This window comes from Mesoplodon densirostris, chromosome 6 (assembly GCF_025265405.1).
Source record: "Mesoplodon densirostris isolate mMesDen1 chromosome 6, mMesDen1 primary haplotype, whole genome shotgun sequence".
Lineage (NCBI taxonomy): Eukaryota > Metazoa > Chordata > Mammalia > Artiodactyla > Ziphiidae > Mesoplodon > Mesoplodon densirostris.
Genome location: NC_082666.1, coordinates 1,244,745 through 1,256,529, shown reverse-complemented (window position 1 = coordinate 1,256,529; position 11,785 = coordinate 1,244,745).

Below are 11,785 nucleotides of genomic sequence, written 5' to 3'. Positions count from 1 at the left end.
CTATCTCTTCCCAGAACTTTTTCATTTTCCCAAACTGAAATTCTACATCCGTTAAACAGTAACTCCCCATTCTCTGCCCCCATCAGTCTAGTTTCTGTCTGTCTGGATTTGTCCATGCAGGACATTTCATACACATGAAATCATACGACATTTGCCTTTTTGAGCCTGGCCTCCTTCACTCAGCTTCACGTTTCCAAGGTTCATCCATGTTGTAACGTGTCAGTGCTTCATTCCTTTTTATGGCTGAATAATGTTCCGCTGCCTGGCTGGACCGCATGTGTCCTTCATCCGCCATTCATCGGTGGATGGACATTCGGGTTGTTCCCCTCTTTTGGTTATTGTGAGTTATAATAGTCACAGGCTGTGGTGTCCCTGCTTTCAGGTCCTTTGTGTGCACACCTAGGAGCGAAATGGCCGGAGGTAGTTCTATGTTTACTTTTTGAGAAACGATGGGCCCCTTCATTTAAAATGTATTTGCGGGGCTTCCCTGGTGGCACAGTGGTTAAGAACCCGCCTGCCAATGCAGGGGACACAGGTTCGAGCCCTGGTCTGGGAAGATCCCACATGCCGCGGAGCAACTAAGCCTGTGCGCCACAACTACTGAGCCTGCGCTCTAGACCCCACGAGCCACAACTACTGAGCCCGCATGCTGCAACTACTGAAGCCCGCGCGCCTAGAGCCTGTGCTCCACAACAAGGGAAGCCACCTCAGTGAGAAGCCCGTGCACCACAACGAAGAGTAGCCCCCACTCGCTGCAACTAGAGAAAGCCCACGCACAGCAACAAAGACCCAACGCAGCCAAAAATAAATAAAAATAAAATAGGTTCTAAAAAGTAAATAAATAAAATAAAATGTATTTGCTTTGAACTGTGGTCCACCCACACCGAGGGGTCCCACTCAGCCACGGGCAGGAACGTCACGGACCCACTCACAGCCAAGACCGCCTCTGAGGCCCGGAGCTGAGCGCAGGGCACTGCTGTGTGGTTCCAGGATGGCAGGGGCCAGCCGAGGGCATAGTCACCACAGTGGGTGTGGGTGCGTCGGGGGATGGGTGGCACCTCAGTCGACTGTGGTGGGGATTACAGGGGGATTACCTCTACCAAAATCATGAAACCATCCACGTAGAATGCGTGCATCTCAGAGGGTGTTTAGGGCAGTGAGGCTGCCCACATGAGCCCATATGGTGGACACGCATCTTTACACCCCTGTCCAAACCCAGGGAATGCACCACACCAAGAGTGACCCCGGGCCACACGGTGGACTCTGTGTGTGGTCAGTGTGGCTTCTCCCCTGTAACAAGCACACGGCTGGGAGGCACGTGGACGGCAGGGGCGGCTGCGCGTCAGGGCGGGGGTCTGCGAGAACTCTCCCTACCTTCCTCTCAATATGCCATGAGCCCAGAGCTGTGCTAAAAACAGTCTATCTTTATGCTGGCGCCTTCTGCCTGTAAGTGGCGGGCGGGGTGTTGCAGGAACACAGGGGCCCCCAGGACCCCAGGCGATGTGATGGAGGCATGGCGGTTTCTCTTTTATGCTTTTGGGCATCAAATCCAACTGGCTCTTTCAAAACAAGCACTTATTACTTCGTGGGCTGGACAACACACACAAAAAAATTGATTTTCATTTTGGAATCGTAAAATACAATATAAATAAGCAATCTTGGGCCCAGAGGGCCCTTCCTGGCCTGCCCCAGACACAGGACCCTGGCGTCCCTGCCCCTGGAGGACTCACGTCCTATCTGGCTCCGGGGTTGGTCGGGGGAGCGGGGGCACTCCTCCCCTTGTCCGTGTCCCTCCGTCCCTCCACAGCACAGCCCACAAGTTCCAGGGAGCCAGCCCAGCGAGGGGAGGCGGCTCTTTCCCTTCTGAATGTTGTTCCTTCAAATGGTGGGGGAGCCGAATGGGGTGAGGGCTGGAGCACCCCTGTGCCTCCTGAGTCAGACCCAATGAAACAGTCAGGGTCGTCCAGGATCGCATTCCTGAGCCCTCGAGCCGTTTTGCCCCATTAACCCAGCGGAGCCTGGAGGTGGTGGTGAAGGTGAGCATCATTCTCTGAAGCCTGGGGTGGGCCGGGGGGCCCGGGTATGACAGCCACCTGTACCCGCCTCCTGAGCCCTCCACCAGCCCGGGGCTCCGTGGGCAGCTGTCCACGGTCGGCCCCGAGACGACGGGTCCTCGGGGCTCCCAGGTCCACCTAGGGCGCCTAGTGCTCATGCAGAGCAGCCTTCCTGCCTGTCCCAGGGCCGCTGCTGGCCTGCCTGGCCCGCAGCCTGAGCCTGGGGTTTCCGGCCATTGTCGGGGGCTGGGGGGAGGGGGGGTTGGCTCAGGAAGCTGTGATCCCCAGGCGGGCCTGGTGGTGCTGGGCGGGAGGGGGAGGGGACATCCTGGCGGAGAGTCCAGCTGGCGTCCTCCGGGCCAGGATGGCAGCCCATGGCAGCAGCACCGATACCCTAGATGAGGGGGTGATGCACACACCTGGGTGCCTGCCAGGCCTGGGGAGGGGCCTGACTTGCATCCCCTCCCTCCCCAGGAAAGGACGCAGGGCCCCTTTCACAGGTCACACTCTGGCACAAGTGGGGAATGCAGAGCCGTTCCCCAGAGCAGGGTGTTGGTGGAAAACTCACAGGGAGTCAGGAGACTCCAAGCACCGCTCACCTGGGCCGTCTGGAATCCTAGACACAGGGCGGGGGAGGCCGGGGGCAGGAAGAGGCAGCGAGAAAGCGCTGGGTGGCCCGGATTCTAATCCAGGCTCTGCCACATGCCCAGTGGCCTGGAGGGGCGGTCAGCCTCTCTGAGCCTCAGTTCACTCCTGGTGCGGTGGCGGCCGAGGAGGAAACCTGAGATTTAGCCAAGGGGTCCTGAGTAATCATTGCCACGGAGGACACTGGGGCCCAGTTGCCCAGGATCGCCCTGGACCCCGGGGGTCCTGAACACATAGCCCAGATCAGACCCCAGACTGCTGCTCTCCGCAAGCTGCTGGGGGCCCAGTCTTCCTCATCCTGGTCCCACATCCCTGGATTGGGGGCCAGGGAGGCGAGAACGGGGTCGGACTGGGCCTGTAGGTGTCTCCCAAGCATCAGGGTGAGAGCCGGGGACACCCTGCAACTCCCAGGGGCTCCAGTGGCTGAGTCCAGCAAATCCAGGGGAGGGACAGGCTCCTAAGGGGTCCAATGTGACGCCTGGCTCACAGTCTGCAAGGAGGGGATGGCTCACGGGCCACGTGACGTCCCGTGAGCCTCACGGGGCCTTGGTTCAGCTCCGAGCCCAGCCCAGAAAAGGCCACAAACTCTGTGCATTTCCTATTCCATCCGGGGGTCCTGGCAGGATCAGGGAGCAGCCCCTCCAGCTCTCCTGGGGTTCGCAGGGAGCATGTGACCAGACACCACCAGCTTGGGCAGCTCCCCAGGTGATAAAGTACAGAGTGACCTCTCGGCCCAGAAATCCCACTTCCAGATACGTTCCCGAGAAAAGGGAATAGAGGCGTCCACACAAGAACTTGCACATATGTGTTCACAGCAGCTTGAATAAACATCAGCTGAGGAATAGACGACACATGTCCATCTGCACAGTGGAACGTTATTCGGCCATAAAGACGGACGAAGCCCTGACTCACGTTACAATATGTGTGAATCTCAAAAACATGATGCTGGGGGCGGCGGAGGGTGAACTGGGAGATTGGGATTGACATGTATACACTAATATGTATAAACAGATAACTAATAAGAACCTGCTGTATAAAAAAAAAAAAAAAAAAAAAAACCAAAGAAACGTGATTCTGAGTGAAAGAAGTCACACACACAAGCCCCCACATCGTAGGATTCCTTCTGTAGGAAACATCCAGAAGAAGCAAGTCCACAGAGACAGAAAGTAGATCGGTGGTTGCCCAGGGCTGGGAGGTGCAGGCCATGAGGGTTATGGGGAAGAGACAGCATAGGGACGCAGGTTTCTTTCAGGTGATGAAAGTGTCCTAAAATTGACCATGATGATGGCTACTCAAGTGACCGTACTAAAAGCCTTCAAATTGTATACTTTGAGCTGGTGGCTTGTGGGGTATGTCAATTACATCTCAATAGAGCTGTTATATTAAAAGAAGAAACCACTGTCTGGCCCTTGTTTCTCACCGAGCGCCGGCCCGTCCCGGAGCTCTGGCTAAGGTCACACAGCTCTCCGGGCAGAGCCTGCTTGTTTGGAGCACAGTTGCCTGCCGTGGGCAGGGGGGCTAAGCAGGTGGGGGCGGGGGAGCCTTTCTCCCCCTCTCCTAAGCCTGGTGGAGGGTCTCTGTCCCTGCACACATGGGCCTCTCTGGAGACCCGTAGCCCCAACCGGATGGCCACGGCGCTCCAGCCCCACACCCCGCAGCCCCTGGGCCAGGCTCTGCTCTTCTCTGGGCCTCAGTTTACCCAGGTGGTCCCTAAGACCCCAGGAGCCCTGCACCCAGGGACGGAGGAGGGCCTTGCACCCCCTCGCCCAACCACGGGGCACTGGAGCTTTTCACCGGGAAAAGAACCCAGACTAAATTTACGCCCAGGCCCGTGCACAGCGGGGAGAGGTCAGGAGGCCCCCACCCCGGGCCCCTTGACGCAGTTCCCTTTCCCCTCTGGAGGGGGTTTCTATTGTTCTCGAAGCCTGGCTCCCAATCTCCTGCACACTCACTTCCTGTTTCCTGGCTGAGAGGAAACAGAGATTTCTGGCCGGGTAGCCACCCCCCACCACACCCCCGCCTGTCTCTTTACATTTTTAAAGATATTAAACTGTAATGATCACAGGCGGCTTCGGAGCTCAGCAGCGTGGACCGTGAGGCCAGAGGGACCTCAGGGCCACCCACGGGGAGCTCTGCACGGGGGGCATGGGCCCCTCTGAGAACCTGGTGGAAGCTGTGGGCCCCCCGCCCCCTCCCCCAAAAAGGGCATGGGCACAGGCTGTCCACCGTGACAGTGTTTAGAGACGCCCAGATCCCCCCCAGGGCTCCCCATCTGATCTGACAAGTGGGGAAACTGAGGTAGGGCAGCTTCCAGACTCTAACCTCCCTGACCTTTCCGGAGCCCACGGCCGCCCCACGGAGAGGCGGACTCTCCTGGCCACACGGTCCCCCTGCGGAGGGGACCCCCCGCTGCTCCCAGCAGCCTCCCTGGCCCCCCAGACAGCTGGGATGACGGGCGGTCCGGACGTGGTGCCCGAGACCTGCTTGGGGGTGGGGGCCACCATGCCCACCGCCCTGCACACTGCTGGAGGTTGGAGGTCAGACTGCCCGTGACGGTCTTCGTGACCCTGAGAGGTCAGCCGTCCTCCACAAACAGGGTCAGATGGCAGAGTGAACCCCTCAGGGTGGGCCTGAGAGCCTGCAGGAGCCACATACACGCAGCACAGCAACAGCAAGCTTCAGCCGTCCTTCTTGTTTTCTTCCCCGAAGGCCTCAGAGATCCTGGCTCCTGGCTCTCCCTGAGTGGGCAGGGCGGGGAGGGGACAGGATGGCCCAAAATGGGGGTGCTGAACCGTGGCCCACCTCCACTAGCCTGCTCCCCCCTCCACACACACACACACGTCGATTCTCTGGAACTTCCCTTTTCCTCCCGGGAGATAAAGTGTTTTTTCCCCTCCACATTAACGGCCGCCCCATCCGTCGGGCTTGGCAAATTGCAGCCTGACCGTGAGTGGGGCTTCCGTCCAGGGTGCCAGGCAGGGAGCGCAAGCCTCCCTCCCTCAACCCCCATGACAGGGGGAGCTCTGAGGGGTTGGGGGCAGCGTGGGTTCCAGGCAAAGCCGGGCACTGGGACAAGCCCGGGCCATGGGGCTGAGGACCCGAGGATTAGGGCCTGGCCACAGCCCCGGGAGGGAGGGTGTCAGGCTCTGTCCTGGGCTCTCCCTGCTCAGCGAGGCTCCTACAGGGGTCAGCCCGGACCACCACTGCCCACCTGCCAGCTTCCAGGCAGGACCCAGTGCCCAGCTCCTGGCCATAGTCAGCACCTTGACCTTGACCTTGACCCTGACCTGGCCAACAGCTCTAGAGACAAACATTTCATGGAGGCTCCTGGGAGCCAGGGATACACTACACACCCACAGCAGAAATTATGCCAGGGGACCCCCCCGAAGCTTACTCCCCAGGGGTGGTCTCTCCTCTCCACTGCCCAGACCACTGGTGCCCTGGGACATTCACAGTGCCTGCATTTTACAGACCGCTCAGCGAAGCAGAGGCTCGGAGCTCGGCCTCCTCAGAGCTGCCCTGCTCCCCAGGTGCCCCCGGCCTGGCTCTCACCCCCACCCCGGTGTCTCCCCCATAAAATGAATCTTTCCCCAGGGAGGAAATCTGTTGTTCAAAAAATAAGATTTTCTCCATCTCCCTGTATTAAAGAAATAACAACACAGCAATACCCCTGCAAAATCATCAGAGTGGCTAAAATGGAAGAGTGGAGAGCAGTAAGTGCTGACAAGGCTGCTGGGCGTCCAGTGCACTCCCGCACTGTGGGTGGGGGAGACCTGGAGAAATGTTGGGCAGTGGTTGGTTTCATGCCTCTCCTGGAAGCAGCGACTCTCCCAGGAAGTGTGGTGACCAGGATGGGTCAGTGGCAGAGCCCATGGAGACCCTCTGGGGTCTGGAGGTCGGGGGGGCAGTGAAGGACATGTTCTGGGCCTCTGCCTGAGCAGCAGAAAGGTTGTGACGGCTGCGTGGGTGGTCCCCAGGGAGGGAGGACGGGGAGCAGCAAGGAGAAGAGGCCAAGGGTCCCCTGAGGGCCTTCTGCTGCCCAGGAACCCCTGGGCTCCACGACCAGAGCTTCCATTTCCAGCCAGCCGACCCTAGATGATCATCTTCCCTTGTGAGCCTCAGCTGCATCAGCTCAAGTGTAAGACGTGAGTACTGCGCACGCTGCACAGCCATGGGCACTTCTAACAGATGTGCAAGGCAGGAGTCAGTAGGGGCTGGGGGGGAGATGAAGACCCCCAGCTGCTGGACAGACCCCATTCTCCCTGTGGGACCTCTGGCTCCCTTTGGGACCTGGCCCAGCACTGAAAACAGCTCACTGGACCCAGGGGAAGGCGAGCTCCCTTCCAGCCCCACTGGGGATGGGTCACTGGACCAAGCGCCCGCATCCCTCGATGAAGGGTCAGCCGCATCTGGCGTGAATCTGGCTGACAGAGCCATCCTGTCCCCGAGGCCAGCGGGCCACTCCGGGGGATAAACAGGAAGCCCCATCTCTCCCCTGCTCTGTCCGCTGCGCCTTCCCTCCTGCAGCCCGGCTCACACGCCACGCCTGGCGCCCCTCAGGCCACCTCAGATGCCCACGCTGGCCTCTGCTGGGGGCTTGGTCCATCCACTCCTGGGCCTGTGGAGGCCAAAAGCCCGGCGGTGAGGGCTCCCAGGAAGGTCCCAGGAGGACCAGGAGACCCTGGCTGCCCCCGCCATGCCCCCGGCCTGACCAGCACGCTCTGGGAAGGTAAGGCAGCACGACTCATCAGCAGTCAACCTCAGCACGTCTGTAGGCAGGCTGGGAGGCAGCTCCATCTCACCTACTGACCACGGGGCAGGTGGGGAAACCGAGGCCCGCTGTGGCCAGAGGCTCCAGCCGTGCGAGCCAAAGCTGGGACCAGAACACCAGCTTCCCAACCCCACTGGGGCCGTGCCTTGGACGCCACACCCAAGGCCAGCGAGGCTCCAGGCCCGGGTCTCTGAGACACCCAGGTGTGGACGGCCTGGACAGCCTGGAGGTCGCTGACCAATCCCACCAGGTGGCCACCTCCACACTGGGCCTGTGGGGTGGGGGTAGCCGGCCAGAGGGGGGTCTGCCCTGCCCTCAGGGGAGGCACCAACTCCTTCCCAAACTGACTCCTGCTGTGGTGGTGTGCTGGATGATCTCAAACAGACGCCAGGGTCGGGCGGGTTGGGGGCGGCAGGGGGGACTCCTTGAGGATGGGGGTAGTCCTGGCCCACCCCAGGTTGACTCCCCCTCCAGCCTGGACCACAGAGTGAGCTCCACCCACCCCAGCACCCGGGAAGGGGGCCCATGGGGCAGGAAGCACCCGTGACCCCTCTGCCAGCCCCCGGGACCCTCCTGGAGTCTGAGAAGGTGCCAGCCAGCACCAGCCCACCCTCCTGTGCAGACCCTCCCGGTCCCGGACCTGCAGCAGGTTAGAGCAGGACCCTAGCCCATCTCCCGCGTCTGGCTCTGAGGCTCTGGGACCTGAGAGTGGAGGGCACCGTGGGGTTTTAGGCAACAGGCCGGGCCAGGCTGGCGTGTGGAGCCAAAGCCTCCTTTCCTTGCCCTGGTTCTGGTCTCGGCCCAGGAGGGGCTGTGGGAGGGCAGAGCTTGTCGGGAGGGGGTCACAGAGCAGTGGGGGTCCCAGAACCAGTGGGCAGCAGCAGGGGAGCCAGGGAAGGGAAGACTGGGATGTGGAGGACCCGGGACTCTGCCCTCCCCATACCTGTAATTCCACCATTCAACCCACCATTCTGTCTCTGTGCTCTGGGCATCCTTCCAGAAAGTTCCCTAACAGCCTCATGCTTTAGAGGGAGGGGTGGCCCATTAACCGTCACACAGAGTTGGCTAATTAGCGACTCCCAACCTCAGCCCGTCCCCTGGCAGGGATAGGTCGGCCCCTGCATGGGGGACACAGAGGAACTGGGGGCTCACTGAGAAGAGAGAGAGAGGGGACAGCTTCTGTCCTGGTCCGTCCCTGCTCACCTGAGGTGAGTCTCTTTCCTCCCTGGGCCTCAGTCTCCGCATCCATACACAGAAGGGGCGGGGCCCAGCCAACCCTGATGTCTGCTGTTTCTTCCACCCAGGGGCACAGAGCAGATCCCTGGGCCTAGGGTTAGGCTTAGGGTTAGGGTTAGGGTTAGAGAGTTAGGGTTAGGGTTAGGTTTAGGCTTAGGGTTAGGGTCACCTCCTTGGTGGGAGCAAAGCCCAACGTGGCCCCTACATTCTCGAAAGCAGGACATACTCAGTGTATGGTTAAGGAACCCTAACCCTTCTGGACAGATGTGCCCTCGGGTGGGAGAGCCAGGGGGCCGAGAGTTGGCCACGTGGGCTGGAGGGGAAGAGATGGGGGATGAGCACCCCAGACCTCCTTCCGCTCAAACCAGCCACGCTTGACGGCCCAGAGCCTCCTCAGCAGTCACTGCCACCTCACTGCCTGGCAGCTCTCCTGGCCCCATGGGGCAGATGGGGAAACTGAGGCCCGGAGAAGAGAAGGCCCCGGCTGACCCCAGCCTCATGCCGGCAAGAGAACCTCCCATGGGGGCGGGGAAGGGAGCAGTCCCTGCTGACCACTGAGACCCGCCAGTAGGGTGGGCAGACTTCCCTCCTGGTCTCGGCGGCTTTGGGTGGGGGGGGAGTGGAATTTCCCAAGCTGCTCAGGCCTCCCTCTTGGCCGGGAAATCCAGCGGGGTGGGGCCGGAGGGAGGTGGGGCTGAGCAGAGATGCTCAAGGCCAGAGAGTCGGAGAGGGTCCCACCTGTGGGTGGGTGAGTGCTGACCCCGGAGCAGGGCTCGGACCCGAGGACAATGGGGTCTGGGGGGCGCTGCTCACTCAGGGCCCTCAGCCAGGTGTGTCCTCAGTAGCTGCCCAGTTCCTTTGGGCACCCAGCCAACCAGCATCGCAGCAACAGGTGCTCGGCCTGCGGGTCCCCAGCACCGCCTAAATGAGGAAATTGCGGGTCCGAGCTGGGGGCTGGACCACCTGGAGGATCTGAAGGAGCACCCCCTTTGGCCACCTAGAGGCTCCTGCATCCCTCCCGCAATGCCCCCCTCAGCCTCTGGAAGCCAAGAGAGGAGAGGGGGCCTGGGAACGCGCTTTGCCCTCCTCTGAACAGGACCCTGGAAGTAGGATTGGGGGCTTTCACCCACGCTCGCACACGCCCAGGAGCAGGGGGCCCACCGTCCCATTCCTAGAGAAGGCCTGAGCCTCTGAACTGACGTCTGCCCCTCTCCGTCACCCCCCACCATGGCCACTCTAGGCCCCAGGGACTCACAGAGCAGGCTCTTCTCAGACCACCCAGCCTCCTGCCCCATCCCCAGCTCTCTTCTGGCCGCTCCCACCCCCGGGCCCTGGCACACACATCCGGGGGTGCAGGTGCACGCCCTGGGGGTCACAGGAAGGACGGGCCCCTCTGTGGAGCCGCACTAATGCGGTCCCACCAGCTTGGTGGACCCACGGCCCTGGGAGGGCCCTGTGTGCCAGCCACGTCCTCTGTCACACACTGGGCCCAGCCGGGTCCCAGGGTCACCAGCCAGGCTGCAGCTGGGCCCAAGCACGGTCTCTGGCTGCTTCAGGATTAGACTCTCAAGTCCCCGGGGAGAGCTCCCCCACCCCCGCCCCAGCCGCTGGGCCCGGCCCCTCCCCCGGCGGCCCCCCACCGCCCCTCGGCCTCCTGTTTGTTCACTGACATGATCCCCGTTATCAGCGGACAGCACACACAGGAAGTCCGGCTGGGAAGGGCCCATCCCAATCCCGATTTACACGGGGACGGAGCATAAAAAGCCGCCCTTCCTCGCTCCGGGAGGAGCCTCCCTGCCCCGAGTCCACCGTCCCCATGGCCGAGACGGAGGCTCCAGCCGACAGGACAGGCAGGCGGCCTCGGGAGTTGCCTCAAGGTGGCCGGCGAGGGGTAGGGCCCAGCCCTGGCCTGAGGGGGCAGCAGCGGTGGCCATGGCCGAGCCAGCCCCGGGGCGGCACCAGGTACGCAGGGGCGGCCGTGGAGGGCAGCGAGGGGGGAGAGCAGGGCGAGCGCCCCTCTGCGGGCTCTGTGGACCGCAGGCACCTGCGGGCTGAGCTCTGAGGGTCTGCACTCCGCTAGCTGGGGCCACCGCATCACCCCCCCATGGGTGCCATCCTCACCTTGGCCAAGGGCACCCGCTGGGGGTGGCACAATCTGGATGCCAGCCTGGCCTGCCCGACCCTGACGCTTACGCTGGGCAGCCCAGCAGCTGCTGGGACCCCTGGATGGAGAAGCCAGCGCAGCGGCCTCCCTGCCCCTCGCACGCCCTCCCGAGCCCGCGCTGCTTCCCCGGGGAAGCCCCCGGGTCGGCAGTAAGGCCACCTCAGCTGGTCCCTCTTCTCTGTGACCTGCGTGTCCCGAGGGCATCGTCCCCCAAGGGTGGGGGAGCACCCTGAGGGTGTCGGGGAGGGGCGCCGGTGAGGGGTGGGAACCCCAAAGCCAAATCTAGAGCCAGGAGGAGCCATGCAAGTGGGGCGCACTGAGCACAGCCCCAGGAGGAGCCCCCCTCTTCTGCTGCGCTGGCTGGGGGACGGGCAGAGGGAGAGCTTGGTGCGGCGCAGTGTGGGCGCTCTCTTGGTTCCCCTTGCAGCCTAGGCGAGCCCCCCACCCAGAGCAGCCCAGGTCCCCGAGCTGGGGGGCCCTTCCTGGCCCCTGACAGTCTTGTTGTCATGTCCACCCCAGCAGTCTGAGTGACAAACACCCACTCTGTAGATGAGAAAGCAGGTGCTAACGGTCCGCCCAGCTTAGCAGCGGAGCGGAGGACCAGCCACGCAGCTCTCCAGGCTGCCTCTTTCTGCTCAGGCCTGAGGTCAAAGGGTCAAGTGACCAGCTTCAGGGACTGGATGGGGGCAGGGAACAGGGCAGAGCAGCTCTCCCTCCAGTCCCCCTGGGCCTGGCCCTTAACTCTTTACTGCCTGGGGCTGCCTGCTTGGGTTGGGGGGGAAGAGACACCGCCACGCCAGGGACCACCCCCCACTTCACAGTCACAGGCATCCCAGCCCCCCGCCACCCCAGCCACCCTCAGGTCATCTTCCAGGGACTTCCAGGGGCCCCTGGTCCAGGAAGGGGCTCCTGTCC